This window comes from Myotis lucifugus, unplaced genomic scaffold (genome assembly GCF_000147115.1).
Source record: "Myotis lucifugus unplaced genomic scaffold, Myoluc2.0 scaffold_7, whole genome shotgun sequence".
NCBI lineage: Eukaryota > Metazoa > Chordata > Mammalia > Chiroptera > Vespertilionidae > Myotis > Myotis lucifugus.
In genome coordinates, this window is record NW_005871055.1 from 5538117 (window position 1) to 5555334 (window position 17218).

At 31.8% G+C, this 17218-nt stretch overlaps 1 protein-coding gene across 1 annotated transcript in view; it reads right to left on the minus strand.

Moving 5' to 3' along the window:
* TSC22D1 (TSC22 domain family member 1) overlaps positions 1-17218 on the minus strand; it is a 138527-nt gene that overhangs the window by 99420 nt on the left and 21889 nt on the right.

Here is a 17218-nt window from a genome sequence, read left to right on the forward strand (position 1 = left end):
CAGAAACTTTATCAATTGTGATATTAGAAATATATGTGATATTCCTGAATACCAGTTATCTCATATATAAAATGAGGGTGCTAAACTAGATTATTTCTAAAGTAATTTTCAAATAAAAAACATGATGCAGAAGTAAATTCTGGATCAACTTCTTAACATTAGACCATCCTGAACATGGAACCAACTACCTTATTAAGTAGTGAGTTCTCTTAGTAGTTCATATCATCATCATTTGCTCTACATAAGGCATAAGTGGAATAGATAGCATAGCAAACTATTTTTACTAAAAGCAAATGTCCAGGAGCTGGTGTTCTTATAAAAAGAATTAAAAGATAGGATGGAAGTTCATTGTGTTTAGCATGTTACCATCTACTGAGTAAATTAGTAATTTAATCTAGAAAAAAACTAATTTTTCTAGCTTATATGGACTGAATACTGCATTTTCCTTTGTTTCTAGATATACTAAATATGCTAACACTTGACTCACTGAATTACTTAATATTCCTTAGAGAATAATAGTATATCTTTCTTCTCTGAATGATTTTATATACTAACAATATTATTTCTTAACCCATAGTATAAAAATCCCCAAGTTACAGTGTTTAAGGGAATATTTATAAAACTTGAATTTCTCAAACCAAAGTAAAAATTACTACAGCTACTGTTTTCTAAGTTCTAGGCATCATTTAATAAAAATAGGCATTCACAGCAAAACTGAAGCCAGGCAATAATTTCATGGAATACATACTCAACTTTCCATGAAAAGTACAATATTTTAAAAGTGTTCAGAGTCTAAGAAATACTAAATTAAATATGGATCATAAACACTAAGAGAGCAAGGATAGGAAGAGATGCCCTGGAATAAATGAGGTCAAGAACACAAAGGGTAGAATATCTGTAGATATGTTTCTAAATGTATTCCAAAATCAGACAAAAACAAATTTGTGATGTATCCATCTCTCTTCTCTGGGAGAGATCACTAGGGAAAATTATTTTTCTAATTCTGAAAATCCAAAGATACCTGTTATAGTTCACTTGATCGTCAGGCATTACATTGAACACATTTTGAACATTTTTCTACCTATGCCATACCTTACCTCTGGAGTAGAGATCCCTTTGGTCATAATTCCTGAAAACTCCGATGCATACTTCAAAGTTCCCTAACGTTTTTACCGTAGTAACCTAATTACCTTAGATGTACATACTGGGGGTGGGGGGGCACTTTAGAGCACGTATGTGCATATTTTTGGAAACACAAATCTTTCACATTTTAGAACTAAATTAATATGAAGTCTGTTTAATGGGAAATAAAAAATACCTGAATAAAAAGCAAGAGATTGCTTAGAACATCTAAGCAACTGACATCTTGCTCAATTGTTTCAATATAGCAAAGTAAAATAAGATCTGTGCACATATTTACAATGAACTGTAAGCCACACTGCTTATGTCATATATTTTTTTAAGACAGAAGTTATTAAAAAACTGTTTCCTCTCTAAAGAACAAAACTGTATCTATAGTTAATCCAATTGATGATTAAGCCTATGTTCTTTTACCTCAAAGATATAAAGGTAACCCATGTTTAACATTCTGTAATGTCTTTATTTTAAAGCTACTGATAATGTAGGGAAGAGCCCATGTAATAAAAACTAACTTATTTAAAACGCTCATATCACCATTATTTTTACAATGTTTAAAGTTTCTGGTGCAAGGTTTTTATTTAACCTCCCACACCTCACCCTTTCATACACATATAGTTAAAGATAATTTTTTTTGTATTCAACTAAAATACAGCCTCCTGCTGAAATGTGGTCTGTAAATTTTTTAATTGCTTTAACTCTAAAAACAAACTTTTATTCACAGAATCCTTACTCATCTTTTCCAAACTTACCAGAATAAAGCCAAGAATTTTAACTTTCCCACCTCCCCAAATGTAGTAGCTATTCTAAATTATAATTTCCATTTCTAATTCTTTTTTTTAGAGTATAATTTCTTTGAGAAGCCAAATTACTTCATTTAATCCAAAAGTTGTCATTAATTTAACTTTTATTTCTTGCCAAGGACCCCATCATAATGTTTATTTTTAATCTTTGGAGTCCACTTCTTATAAAGTTTTCTTCAAATCAAAGGGAAAATCGTCTTGCTTCTAGCAGACTCTGCATTTTTTAGAAAAGGTAAATTGCTCCAGGGGCTTCAGTTAAGTTTAGGTAGCTATAAAAACCAGAATCATTAAAACCAGTATGTATCCTATCAGGTTAAAAGCAAGAGACTCTTAATATTTTACCTTCTACAATTATTTGCTCAAGCAGAACACTAAAATATAAAAAAATTTTTCTTCTCCTGTTAACAGCTCTTATAAATTAAGTAGTCTCCAATCAGCCATTATTTTCAAATGTGTTTTTCTGCATACAGGAGCTGTCTTTTGCATGCTATTTTATAAGATGTTATATTTTGAACAATTTTGCTTTTAAAAGATTTAACCATATTCTCCTAATATGTATAATTTTGACTCAAGAGTTTTCCTGGTTTGCAAAATTGACATTAAAAGTGGCATCTAAAAAATCCAATTCTTGAAACAAAACTAAGATGAAGCAAATCATGAAAATGCAAAAACTGACTATTAAATAGATCACCTATTTCATAAATTTGGCACTGGGTGACTTGATAATCATTTTAATTTAACAGTTTAAAAATTGTTTTCTCAAAAAAAGTTAACATACAAAGGGTAGGATATATATTTAGAAATACTTAGATAACGACACATAAAATTAAAATACACTTAAAAATACTGTTGTAGTTTTCAATTTCTACTCCTGAAACAAAAATAAGCCATTTATCGTAAGTGCATTTTTTTCAAGGAGAAAATATTTATTAGTTTTCAAATGATCACATAATACAAATATTACAGTCATTCTAGAAAAAAATTAGCTTATAATATTCATAAAATAAACACTGAAAAATATAAGATTGCATATTGTGACACAAAATATTTAAAAATCTGAAAGAAAAAAATATTAAAATAAAAATTTAAATAAACAAATCAATTTACATTAATATACAAAAAGTTTCAGTTTTAAATAGCTTTTAGTGGCATGAGGTGAATAGAAATGCACTTACATTTCTTTTGTACACTTTAAGAAACAGAGCTAAAATTTAATCAAAGCATGAGATTAAGAAATTAAATCATTTTCATCTTTCAAAACTGAAACAAAAGGCTAATAATCTCACAGGCCATAAACTGGTTCAAAGAGTTCAACTAACTTAACTTCCAAGAAATCTCACTTTCAATTTCCCTAAGTTCCTTCTATGTTGAGCAGCTATTTTTTAAATTTATATGTTTGTAAAGACTTTCTTATTAACATTTAACAAAAACAAATCAAGCATAAAAAGCTGTAATGATTTATGAAAATTCAGAGCTCTCTAAAGAAATTTTAGTTTAAATTGACCTTTTACACTTTCTTTTAAGTACTACACATACAAGAATTTATTTATAATCAATGAGGCAAATACAGGTCTAATAGATAGCCAAGGAAGACTAAAGGCCAGGTTATAACTTGGCAAATGTTTCTAGATTCCTAAAACATTTTAAAGGCTTCCATATTAATAATTCTACAATTTCCATTCTTAAAATTTATACCAAATAAAACAAACTGATAGCATTGGGCAACTTTTAAAAACTACTTTAATAGCTTTAACTGACCAGTTAAGAGATATCAAAAAGAGAAGTAGAAAAATTTTGATAACTATTATGATCAATTAATTGATAGTTTGGATAATTATCTTGCAACACTTACATGGACTACTACCTGCTTTCAGTATCATTCAAACTTTACTATGTCTTCAATGCAGAACAATTCAAGTTTAACAAGTATTTACTACTTTAGAAGGAGTAAAAGCTACTTTCATCTCAAAAGATGTCTCTTCTACTTCTATACTGATTTGACAAATGAAAATATGACTCAAGACCAGAAAAAGATAAGCTAAAAGTGTAGCCTTAATTTTAAAAATAATTTGGGAGTAATTAAGAAGTTCTAGCTTCTAGTTTATTTCTAGTTTCTTTGAGTGTCAGAGGAAAAAAAAGTTTCACTAAATTTTTTGGATCTCTCATAATACTACAAAAAAATGTTTGCCTGCTTGATTTTAAGGTGATTTTCAATCCCACAAATCTTTTAAGTGAAACAGATACAGAGAGCTGCTTTTAAAAGAAAGGAGTCTCTCATGCTTCCTCTATTTCAGTCTTCTGAATAGAAAGGAATATTTTCATGGCCATGTAAAATCCAATCTGAAAAAATTATTTCATTAATTGAGCCTTTCCATTTCCAGACCAAGAGTACACCAGAGTAAATCTTAAAGTTTATAAATGACAAGATCAGGTGGCTCTCTCATCCTTGTGTCTTCTAGATATATTGCATGGCTCCGTTCACCACTGCCTTCCAAACTGCAGGTGCTGCATGTGTGACAGATATCATCCATGAAGGCTCTGCTAGGAGAGTTCCTTTTGCTGAAGAAGTATGATGTTTACCAGTTGAAAGAAATCTGGGCAATTAGAGAACAAATAAACCGGTCTCCCATTATCAAGATACCTGGAGTCACAGAAGGAATCCACCAAGGAAAAAAAAACTTGCCAAAGGCACCAAGTTCACATTCTACCCATTGTAGATGATAAGAATTTCCTGGAATCAAATCCTACCCTTGGCATCAAAGAAACTAAGAGAAAACCATTTTAATGCCATGGGAAAAATCTAGGACAAGGCTTTTGCCACAAATAACAGTATTCCTAGGGACTAGAAAACTACTTATGAATATATTTAACATAGCCTTTCAGGGATATTATATCCTGAAACTTATATTCATTCATATTTATCTTATTAAAGAATGAAATCTAGATTTGACAGTAAAACCATAACAGTACTATCACTTCATCTTCTAAAAGATCTAATTAATATGAAGTCCTAAAGTTTGATGTAGGAAAAAGACCAAAACTTTCTCACTAACAGGGTAGGATAATACCTTGGACATCAGACTATGTAAGTTAGGTGAGTTCAGATGTCCAGTTTGCCCAAAGATAAAATACAGAAACTTCTTAATTACTGGAATATAAAAGAGCACTTAGAAGTCAACTAGTACCATTAAAAGCTAAAATGGCAAATATTCCCTTTTTTAAAGTCCTGTGGACTACAAAGTCATTCACTAAATCAAGTGCTCCAAATTACTAATTACCTGGAGAGAAAATTAAATAAATTTTAGGTCGCTTTTTTGAATGGGCACTAGTTAGCATTCTTAGAAAAACAAACAGATTGCAGCCCCACTCAGTTCTAATATGAACCCAAGGAGTTTACCAGTAGAATTAAATGGGCAATGGAAGGACACTCCAATCTATAAATAAACCCAAGTAAATAATGGAAAGCACCCACTTGTTTATTATCCTTTCCCACTCTCTCCAGAAGCTGGATATTCTGCCTCCAAGGGTTCAGTGGAGAAAATGGACCCCTGACGTCAAAAGCTCTCCGTGGTCTTGGCTGTATCTGTGGTTCTAGGATCACTCCTTGCACCTCTGGTAGGAGAGAAGCACTGAAATAGAGAGCTGAATATAGATTTAAGAGAAAAATTCTTATTAAGAAATTACATTCTCTGGTCATTTGAGTTTGTAATGACTTATCCTCAGGATAAAAAGGAGCTAGCTACTTTGGGGCACTTTCTTTAGTGCCTTCTCAATTTGAATTTTAGAAGTCTGTCCCCACAAATGATCAATTCTTCAGAAACTATTAAGAAGGGACCTATCTTGGTCTAAAACATAACACACTCTGTGATAAACCACTCAACTTCAAGTGGTGAAGACTGAATTGAAAAATGATAAATTATGACTGGAAACAAGATCACAGTTCTTTTAATGGGACAGGGAAAGGCACTCGGCCTCAGATATATTAAAGGAGTCCCCAGTTAATTCTTCTGTAAAAGAGAAGAAGATGGATTGAAAAGTAGAAACAGAAAAATCAAGCATATGAACAGGAATACTAATAAACCTTGGGAACTGTTTAAGAAGCTGAATTTGTTCTTGGTTTTTAAGTCTTCAGTAATTTAAAAGACTACAGTCCCACATTATAGCAATACAAAGCTAAACTTGAATTTTATCAAGCTATGGCTACTGCCACTGAAAAAGATTTATTCTTCAAGCACTCATATTTAAAAGTTGAAGGGCAGGATAGTGGATATAGGTAATACAGACTAAAAATCTTTTTAAAACATATGATCATTTGGTTTGAGGTCAAGAAGGACCAGGAAATAATCATTAATGGCTACAATGCAGAAATTAAAGCAGTAAGATATACCCAAATAATAGATGATGATAAAGATACTGAAAAATAGTTTGCATTGTTATAGGAATAAGGTAAAAAAGAGAAGGAAGTTCAAAGCATACAGCAACTGATCAAGGAAAAGCTGAAAGGAGAATAAGATAGGCAGACATGTATTTAAAGTTATAGGGACTGCAGGATAAATTTTAACAGTGGAAAACAGATCAACTATACTTTGTGGTACTGAGTAATACATCCCTATTAAATTTCAGACCTTATTCTAAATAGAAAGGTGCTGCATATTTCTGCTGTATGGAACATAGTTCACACTATCCTATTTCAGGGATACAATATATTGTGGGATAAATTAAGAAAAAAAAAATACTATCAAGTAATCTCTCTCTCACACCAACTGGTTATCACAAGGATTCCTTACCTGTTAGTGGAACGAGGATTGTGCTCTCTTGTTCTATCAATCAACCAACAAAGGTTATAGTCTCAGCACTATGAAGGTAGCAACCAACCAAAGTTAATGTTTTAGTGCCTTCAACTTCCTCCTGGCTCTGCCAGCCAGTTTGGAAATATAAGAATAGCTGAAAAGGAATGGTTATTCCATTACCTAACAACATCTGGACTAAGTTTTTTTTAAGCCTAAAGATGAAAGAACGAGCTAACACTTCTGCTTTAGGAATATATGGAATTCTGTACAAGTGAGAAATGAACATAGTCTGGACTAAGAGAAAAAAAAACCTACAAATTTAACCATCAAATCTATAATTTCCAAAAATTAAAAAAATAATGAAAAAAGAAATCTAAAAGATGTCAAGGGGTGAAACAGCCATATTGCAAGAGGTATCAAATTAATAACTACAAAAATATTTTGAGGCTTTGTGCCAGCTTTTTTATTTTTTCATTTTAAGTTTCCAATAGAGTTTAAGTCCTGAAGTCTTTTAGTTTTAAATAAACTAAAAACTATATTTTTTGAGCAGTAACTTAAAACAGTATTTTACTGTATAATCACATTGGGGAGGTATATGAGGAATGACAAGAGGAAAGGAATACAAATTAGAAAAAGATCTGAATACCGAGTATCTCAAGAAATACAATCTAATTAGGTATTTTCAAGAATCCAAAAATCCCAAATAGATTAACAAAGTATTCCTTCCATAGCTGGAGTTCCTAAGGGGTGGCTCTTTAACAGATGGAAAAGGCTTAAAATTAATACACCAGAGCTATCTTATTTGTTTTCATTGTACCTTTATGGAATGAGATGTGCTACATTAAAACTATTAAACAATCACCGTCTAGTCTTTTCCATTCAATTTCCTTGACAAATTAATCCTTTTCATATCTAATATTTCAATATACACCAGGAAAATTATTCAATATTTCCAAACTACTGAGATCTTGAAATTTAACATTAAGATATAGTTAAAAATATATTCAGAAATTATAAACAAGATGATTTTCCAAATTTCCCAGTTTTCCTTCAGTTCTTGAATGCTAATCAGCAGTAACAACATATCTGAATGAAAATACAGGCAAAAAGGGAACATTAAATTTTGAACAAAAAAATACATCTAATTTTTTTTTTCAAGTTTACAGACTCATTTCACTTTGAAAATAAAAAGAACCCCCAAGAAATCATATCTTGCTCAAACTGATATTGGGCTAAGTCTACAATTTCTGTTTCAGTAGGAGCTCCAAACCTTTGATTAACATACCCTGAAGAATATATAAATTAAAAATGCAACAACAAAAAAATAAATATCCTTAGGTTATGGGACAAGTGAGTTGGCTGGCGATGTAGATCCACTTATAAACTTCTCCCAAGTCAGATTACTTTCAGGATACAACTTCTTTCTTTTGCCTAAAGTACCAAAACTTGTAGATTCCACATACTTATACTCAAAAATGAATAAGCAAACAGATTTCCCTAAATAGACATTATTTTGAATCATTGAGGAGAGATAGTATCACTCTTGCTTTAGGAGTGAATAATATATGGAGACTGTGGGTTTAATCTTGTACCATTTATAAAGAAAATGTAAAGGCACTTTCAAAATGAGATCATTAATCAAAAACGAAAGAGCATCTTTTTTGAGAGTTAATGGAGGCTCATAAAAATTACACAGTAGGACCTTACCTAATTTTATTTTAATAGACAGCATTCTTCTAAGTAATATTTTAAGAGGAAAAAGAAAAAATACTCCACTACAGGACTCCACTAGAGAATAAATTCTAAACCAAAGCCAACAAAATCAGCAATGCTGAACTGTCACAAAGGAACTCAAACAGGTGTTACAGTACATCAATAAAACCATTTTAGCATTTCCCATAAATGCTTAAATTTTTAATGTATTTTAGTTATGAACATAACTAAAAATCCTGTTATATTCAAATCAGAAGCACTAAACCTAAATAGTTTATGTATAAATCCACTCTGAGAAATTATCCTGAAATGTACAAACTAGATTATTTGCAATATTTATTCTCAATATTAAACTATTAAATGAGTACCTACTGCTATTTTTAAGCATTTCTCATATTGAAGAAAGAGGAAAAGCTACACCTAATCATTTTTAAGCAATGAAATAGAAGGTAACATCTTTACAAAGATTATCATTTCTATCCACTTGTGCTGTAACTAACTGATCTTAAGTTGAACTTGCTAACTTATAGATTTATAGATTCATAAAAAAACAAGATATTCTATGCTAAATTGAAAGCATGATGTAATATATTTTCCTATTCATCTTTTATCACTCATTTTACTGGTTCTAAGGCACATCTGCAAAGAAAAAGAATTTCTCACAAATCTCTCCAAGTGTCCAGAATAGCCCGGCTGGCATTAAAAATAAAGTAAAGGACAACCTTAGCAGAAAGAGTGAGTTTGGTATCTGCAGCTCTAGAAGAGTGCATGGCACACTAAGTTAGGTAAATTCAGTAAATGTTTTATAAATGAATGAAGCCTACTGATCAAGAAACAAAAAGAAGAATTTTGTCAAGTGGCTGATACCTAAAGTAGACACTACAGAGTTCAACTTCCTAATACTAAAGAAAATAAAAACTTATCAAAAATATTACTTTCATGAATCTCTTCTGGGGATCAGCTTTCAGGAATAATTTTCTAGTATGGTCAGCTGAAACTTCAAAGGTATTATCCTGAGATGATCCAAATTTTAGCTAAATTACAGCATCCATTATAGATTTTCCAATGTTCTTTTTCCAGGTTTAAAATTAGTAAGGAAACAAACCAGCTATTGCCAAATTCAAATTTTCAATTTTAAAAATTGAGTGATATTGCCAAAAAGCAAACAAGCAAAACCCAACTTCCTTAGAACAAGTTAGCAAAGGTACTATATGGCTCTGGAGGAAAGGAAGATTATTTCTAAACCACATCTTATATATATTGTCAAATGGGATACACCTTAAAAACATCCAAATAGGGACGAAAGCTTAGAACTTTAAAGAATGTATAGCATTATGAGGATACACACTTAATCATGGAAAGCAAGTTCCTAAAAGAGAAGAAAGTTGTCATGAGAATAAAAAGCCCTATTATAAATGTTTTAAAAACTCAACATCTAACCAAATTCCAAGATTTTTCAATATATATTTTTTCATCCTTTGGGAAAACGTACTATCCAAAAATGTTATTAGGATTGATATTATTTCACTAGGTTTAAATGTCAAGTATTTGTTAAAAGATAGACAAGAAAGAGATAGCTAACCCAGCTGTGTCTTCATGTTCCACTAGCTCAGTGGTCGGCAAACCGCAACTCGCCAGCCCCGTGGCATGGGCCACAAAATTTCAATCACACTGTACGTGCGCGCCCGCACGTGTTATTTTGTGGAAGAGCCACACACGAGGGGCCAGTTTGCCGACCACTGCACTAGCTTATAAAATGAAGTAGAACAAATAAAAAAGAAATATCGCACAATATACATTTAAGAGTAGGTAACCCACTACAGAATAAAAGATAAAAATCAAGAAACTCAGCTTCAGGTTCAAGTTGCCTTTAAAAAGTCAACTTCAGGTTTAAGAAGACTAAACACAAAAATATTGTTTGCCACTGCCTCCCTTGAATAAGAAAGGCTTCTATAGCCCAGGCCAAGTGGCTCAATTGGTGGGAGCATCATCCTGTACATCAAAAGGTTGTGAGTTCGATTCTCAGTCAGGGCACATACCTAGGTTGCAGGTTCAACCGGTCTGGGCATGTACAGGAGGCAACTGATCGATGTTTCTCTCTCCCTTCCTCTCTCGAATCAATAAACATATCCTTGAGTGAACATTTTTTTTAAAAGGCTTCTATATTTAACAATAAAAAGAAGCCCTAACCGGTTTGGCTCAGTAGATACAGCGTCGGCCTGCGGACTGAAGGGTCCCAGGTTCGATTCCAGTCAAGGGCATGTACCTTGGTTGCGGGCACATCCCCAGTTGGGGGTGTGCAGGAGGCAGCTGATCGATGTTTCTCTCTCATCGATGTTTCTAACTCTCTATCCCTCTTCCTTCCTCTCTGTAAAAAATCAATAAAATATATTTTTTTAAAAAAAGAAAACCTTAATGAAAGTGAGTTTAAGAAAAATCTCTAAATCACTGTGGCAAATTATTTTTATTATTAACTCAGCCCTTTCCTTTTACTTCTCTAGCATCTTTTTTACCTGTTTTGCTAGTATGAAATATTTACCTTTGTTCTAATGATGACCCAAATATATTGAAGTATACATAGGAAGAAAAAAAAGAATCAACTTTCTACCACATTTTTAATTCCATGATTTTTGTGTTGTGCTACATTCTTAAGGGCATTCAGAAAAAGATGAGTATAAAAGACTATAGAAAGAAAAAGGTATGTTTTATAAATTAGGCTGTCTTTACATTAATTCCTTTAATTCTTATCCATCTATGACAAGAAATATGACATACCAGTCAACAAAATGATGTTAAGGAATTAAATTCAAAAGGTTCTTTATCAAGCAAGAATCATCAAGGGGTACAGGGTTACTAAAATTAATGGGTGCAAGTATGTTGAGAAACAGGACATTTACTTGGTCTCAAAATATCTCCCCACAAGATACTTGCTATTTACAGAGAAAAAGAGTAATTTAACAGTATAGAAACCTGGCAGACACCTTCTTAATAAATGATCAAGATAACATCACCAGTAATGGGACAAATCAGTATCATGTACCTCATTATATAATGCATTGATAAGGACATAACATCAATTTTGTGGTATCCTTGCCAAAAATGCATAATCTCAACCTGATTATGAAAGAACATCAGACACACAAATTGAGAGACATTCTAACTAGCTAGTACTCCACAAATGACAAGGTCATGAAAGGCAGAGAATGAAGAACCAGCCCAGATTGAAAGAGACTTAAGGTCACATGACAATTATGCACAAATAAGATCCTTGATTGAATCCTGGACGAGAAAAAGGTCATTTAGTGTAATATTTACAGATTGATTAGTATTAATTACTGATTTCTATATTTGCTTTATGGTTATATAAAATATGAACATAAGGAAAGCTGAATGAAGGCAATGGGAACTTTTTGTAGTATTTTGCAACTTTTTGGTAAATCAAATTATTTTAAAATGAAGTTAGAGGGGTTGAAAGGGGCCTAATATATGGTGACAGAAGATGGTTTAACTCTGGGTGATGGGCATACAGCGCAATATAGAGGTTTTATATCTAAGAAATGTATACTTGAAACCTATATGATCGTATTAATCAATGTCACTCTAATAAATTTAATTTTAGAAAAAACAAAGTTAAATAAAAAACAAAGAGTTACGAATAAGGTACCATAGTTAACACACCTATGGAATATCTATTGAGAAGAAAAATAAATCTACATTTTCTATTGATATGAAAAGTTCACTCCAATCTTTCTCTAAAAACTAATCCTAATGGAAATGACAGTATCATGCCATGTTCTGTACTAATATCAGTAAAGTAATCAGATGGTGATAATCTTGCTTATGCTTATTTGGTAAATAGCTTTCTATACAGAGAACTGATTCAGAAAAAAAGTATGTAAGAGATCAAAAGAGAAAATCTTGCCTACAAACAGGAAAACTGAATGATGTTTACATTAAACAACTAGTATGGAAATTAACTTTAAACTAAAGAAAGCATATGATAGAGTAGGTGGATAAAAAAAAGGTCTTCAAATTTAATTTATCATGTGTGAATTTTCATTCCTGCATTATAAAAATGGAAGAAATCAAAATGTCTGTTCATTTGTTTCTTTAAAAATTTCCATAGGAAAAAAAGTTCAGTGCCATAAATATCCCTCTTATATTGGTTTTTACTAAAAATCAAATGATAAAATTCCCAAACAATTTACCTACCCTTATAAAATCAGTAATAAATATTCATAACCTGTTTGATTTTTAACATGAGAGCTTGGTATATGTAATGTATTATGCATTTTATATATATACTGCCTCATTCAATCCTCACAATAACTCTATGACAGAATACAATCATTTAATCATCACAATTTTGCTGATAAGGTAACTAAGGCACGAAGTAATGAAGTAACTCGCCTAAGAACACATAAGTTGTATGTACAGCAGAAAATTCAAAAAAAAGTTTATTTCCTGGACTCTGAGTTTTAACTAATTTTATACTTTTCACATCATAATATTCTTTTTAACAAATATGTTCTTTTAAAATATTACAGAGTGCTAGAATAAACACATTCTGCTTTAACTAGAATTCTAAAATTCTCTCCTTCAATTTTTTTGTTGTTGTTAATCCTCACCCGAGGATATTTTTTCCACTGATTTTTAGAGAAAGTGGAAGGGAAGGGAAAAGACAGAGAAACATCGATGTGAGAGAGACTGGTTGGTTGCCTCCCGCACGGCTGATGCTCTGACCATTGAGCAACAGGCTAGAGCCCTTCAATTTCATTTAAACATAGATCACTTGACAGTTATTTGCTTTGCCATTTCTATCAACCTATGAAAATTTGACAAGGCAATGAAACATAGAAGTAAATTGTAGCAAAACTCAGTATCAGCAACATAAATAATCTAGGAACAGACGTTTCTATTGAACCTGAAAAGCCTATATCTAAAGTACATTGAAATGATAATCTGAAATCCCTCTCACATTTAAAGTACTAAAATGAAGAAAGATTAAAAAAAAAAAGGTTTTTCTTCTACTTTCAATTTCTAATTTACATATATATTGACTTGCCTAACAAGGAAGGATAGGACTATAAATGTATAAGAATTTCATAAAAATCCTAGGGAAAATCTTTAATTCTGGTATGTTACTGACTATTCACAGCTTTCGTAGCTAATTCTACTCTTCACATATTTTGGGAATAAGATCTTTATAGTCACAATCTACGTCTTAAAAAGGAAAACATTGCCAAAGAGAAAATGGTGAAAAAGTAAAATAATATCATCATTAAGTTAACAATTCAGGAAATATGATTTGAAATAAGAGATATGTGAAGTTTAGTTAACATTGTATGGGCTATTATAAACCTTTGTAAATGCCACAATAATTTTTGGACTAAGACCTTGAATTACTATTAACACAAATTCTCAATTTGCAAATGAGAAAATTTCATGTCACTGTACCTCCATTATCAGTGTAGCTCAGTGGTTGAGTGTCAACCTATGAACCAGGAGGTCATGGTTTGGGGCACGTGCCCGGAGTTGTGGGCTTCATCTCCACTGTGGGTGTACACTGTGGGTGTGCAGGAGGCAGCTGATCAGTGATTCTCTCTCATCATTGATGTTTCTATTCTCTCCCTCTCCTTTCCTCTCTGAAATCAATAAAAAAAAGTTTTAAAAATATAAACTAAAACATATGTATATTGTACCACATGTTTAAATGTCACTCCTTTAATTTTATTCGGAAGTTAATACCAGATTATAGTATTTCTAAATAGAAAAAAAATTTTCTATTCTTTCTTCTAAACTTGAATCAAATCTCTGAAACTGTCAAATGCAGTTAGTATTTTTAAATTCTGATTTCTACAGTTTTATGGTGGTCTATTTTCAAAGACATTCCCAAAAGAGCCAAAAATTCCTTTCTTAACCTACCAATGTATGTTCAGAAACATTCCGAACAACCATTCTTTTTACCCCTTTGAAAAATTTTGTAGTCCCCAAAAGACTTTTTCTCCTCAGAATTTGACATCCCCTTTTGTACTTCCTTCTTTTTTCATTTCTCAAGTAGGTGTAACATAGGAAATGGATAAATGGGAGACGAGAATGTTCAATTGGCTCCTTTACTTTGTTAGCAACGTCAAGCTTTAACTCTAAAACATAAGAAACACAAAGTAAAGTTAGTAAAATGTTCTATGTTGATGGTAGCCAAAGCATAGGACATACTCTAATTAGCTTCCCTATCTTTGAATGTTTACAAAGTTAACTAGCTTTGCTATCTTTGAATGTTTACAGAGTTAACTAGTTTTTTCTATCCTGTTTAGGAATTTCTCCCAGGAAAATACTAACTCATGAAGTCTATCCCTAAGGTCTGCAAACCATTTACAATGACAGGGCCAATTAAATGAGGCTGCAAATATATCAGTGCTATACTTCTCAAAATATGTTATTTTCTGGCAGATGGCTCACTTGGTGTATACTCTCACATGACAACAATTATACTTTTATTTCTATATAAACCAAATACTTATGAAAAAATAGGATGGTACAGCAAAAAAGGAATTGTTAGAGTAGAATAAATGTAGAGACAGGCTCAAATTGAAGACTGTCATCACTTAACTGCATGACCAGAACATTTCTCATAGATAAAATGAAGTAGGTTAACATTTTCATAAATGTTCCAAGGAATACTGATTCTGCAGAACATTAATAGGTATTACAGGATCAAAAAAGTTGAAGCTAATAAATAAAACTCTCTCTCTTTTACAGAATTTCTCAGTCTTTAATAAACTAAAATGCAATGTCAACCTCCAAGATGTATATAACAAAAAGCATTCCCCCAAATTCCTCGGCTATAGAACTAATTGTATTCACTTGAAGAACTAACTAGTATTCCAAAAATCACTAGTTTTGAAACTTTTTATACTAGGTTTTAAAATCCAGCTCAATGAATTTTTAAAACTTAACCGGGCACTAACTCATTATCTTAATTAAAAACAAACTGATTAATTTCATTCAAAGGAGATAGTTTTCAGTCCCAAATGGGATTGAGTATGAAGCATATGATCCTTAGGGCATTATCCCACCTAAAATAATGTTTGTATGAAAATTTTTTTAAATCACTTGATTAGGGAAATGGGTCTGTTTTGGAGTATTAACAAACTGCTACATGGCATTACATTCTTGTAATGTTCCCCTACCCCCATCAAAAAAGAGAGGAAGGTGTGCTTTGCAACAACTTTTGTGTCTGTAAATTTAATAATTCTGAAACATTTCTCAAATAATTAGATATAGTATACTCCTAGCCCAGAATTCAGCAAAAGAATCCCTGATGACTCCATTACAAGTAATAAATTCATTTTCTCATGCATCTAGAATGGTGATACCAGGTATGCACCATTCTTAGGAGAACTGAGAAAGCAGTCACTCTTTTCCTGTATAGATTAATTTTCTTATGGAGCCCCAGGTAAGAAAGGCTATGCCAAAATACCACAAAAACACAGAATCACTGGTTTAGAAGGCAAAATAGAGTGTGTAGAAAGTCTCTGAATGTGTAGGCAAGCTTTTACTTTTACTTAACAGTGCTCAAAAGAAAGGAATCATTCTCATCTGTCACAGTAATAAGAGCAGTCACCTTTACAAAACTAAGAACTGAGCTAGGTGCACTACATATTTTATCTCCTTTAATCCTTCCAACAAAAGTAACTCTCATTGAACAGGTAAGGAAATACCTGTTCATACCAAGGAAATACCTTGGTAAACATTTACATTTACCAAGGTCATACAATGAAGTGGTCATATAAACAACATTAGATACCAGAAAAATGCCAAGGCTAATGCTCATTAAACTCGAACTCATTATGCTCAATGCTCATTAATCTACAGCTTAATCAACTTATTTGAATAAAAAAGCTGTCATACACACCACATATAGCATGACAACTAAACATAATATAATTTGGATAATTCAGATATACCAACATCCTATGATGCTTCAGGGTACCAGACAAAAATCATGACTTTTTGTATCCTTTGTATCTTTTCACAGTGCTAACATACGTAACAAGCATTCAATAAATATTTCTTAAATAAATCATCACAATACCAGTAAAGGACAAAAGTACTAGGCTAACAGGCAATTGTTTAAATTAGCCAAGGTAATTTTTCTAAAGTAATTTATATAGTTAGATTTACAGATGCAGGCAACAAAATTGTTTAGGAAATTATCAATTACCACCACATCTTCTCCACCCCTTTTAATGTTCTTCTATTACCTTTCTATTTCTGTTTCTCCTCCCCTACTCATGTATTAAGCCTCTAACTCAAACAATTGGCATTAACGGCATTTACGTAACATATTCAATAAGCTCAAATACAGCACAACTTGATTTTTGTTAGGCCTATGTGCCCACTTGTTAAAAGCTTTTGTTTTTGCAAACTGGAGTGATTTCTTAATAAGCTAACTTAGTAGGCTACTGATAGATTTTCATGAGCTAAGAATCTGAGTACAACTGGAAACACAACTAAAACTTTAAATATTAGAGAAAAAACTCAAAGTGGATCTTTTAGCCTGTTTTACAAAAAGTAACCTTACTTTTAAAACACTCTCTTCAATTAGATTGCCTACATGGATTGAGGAAAATGGCAAATTTAAGCTATCAAAAGCATACCAGTGAGTAAAATTTCTTGAATGCCATTAACTTATACAACTTGTAAAAATTACTGGCTTTCAACAACTTTTGACTATTTATTATGGAACACGTGAATAAGATTCATGATACATTA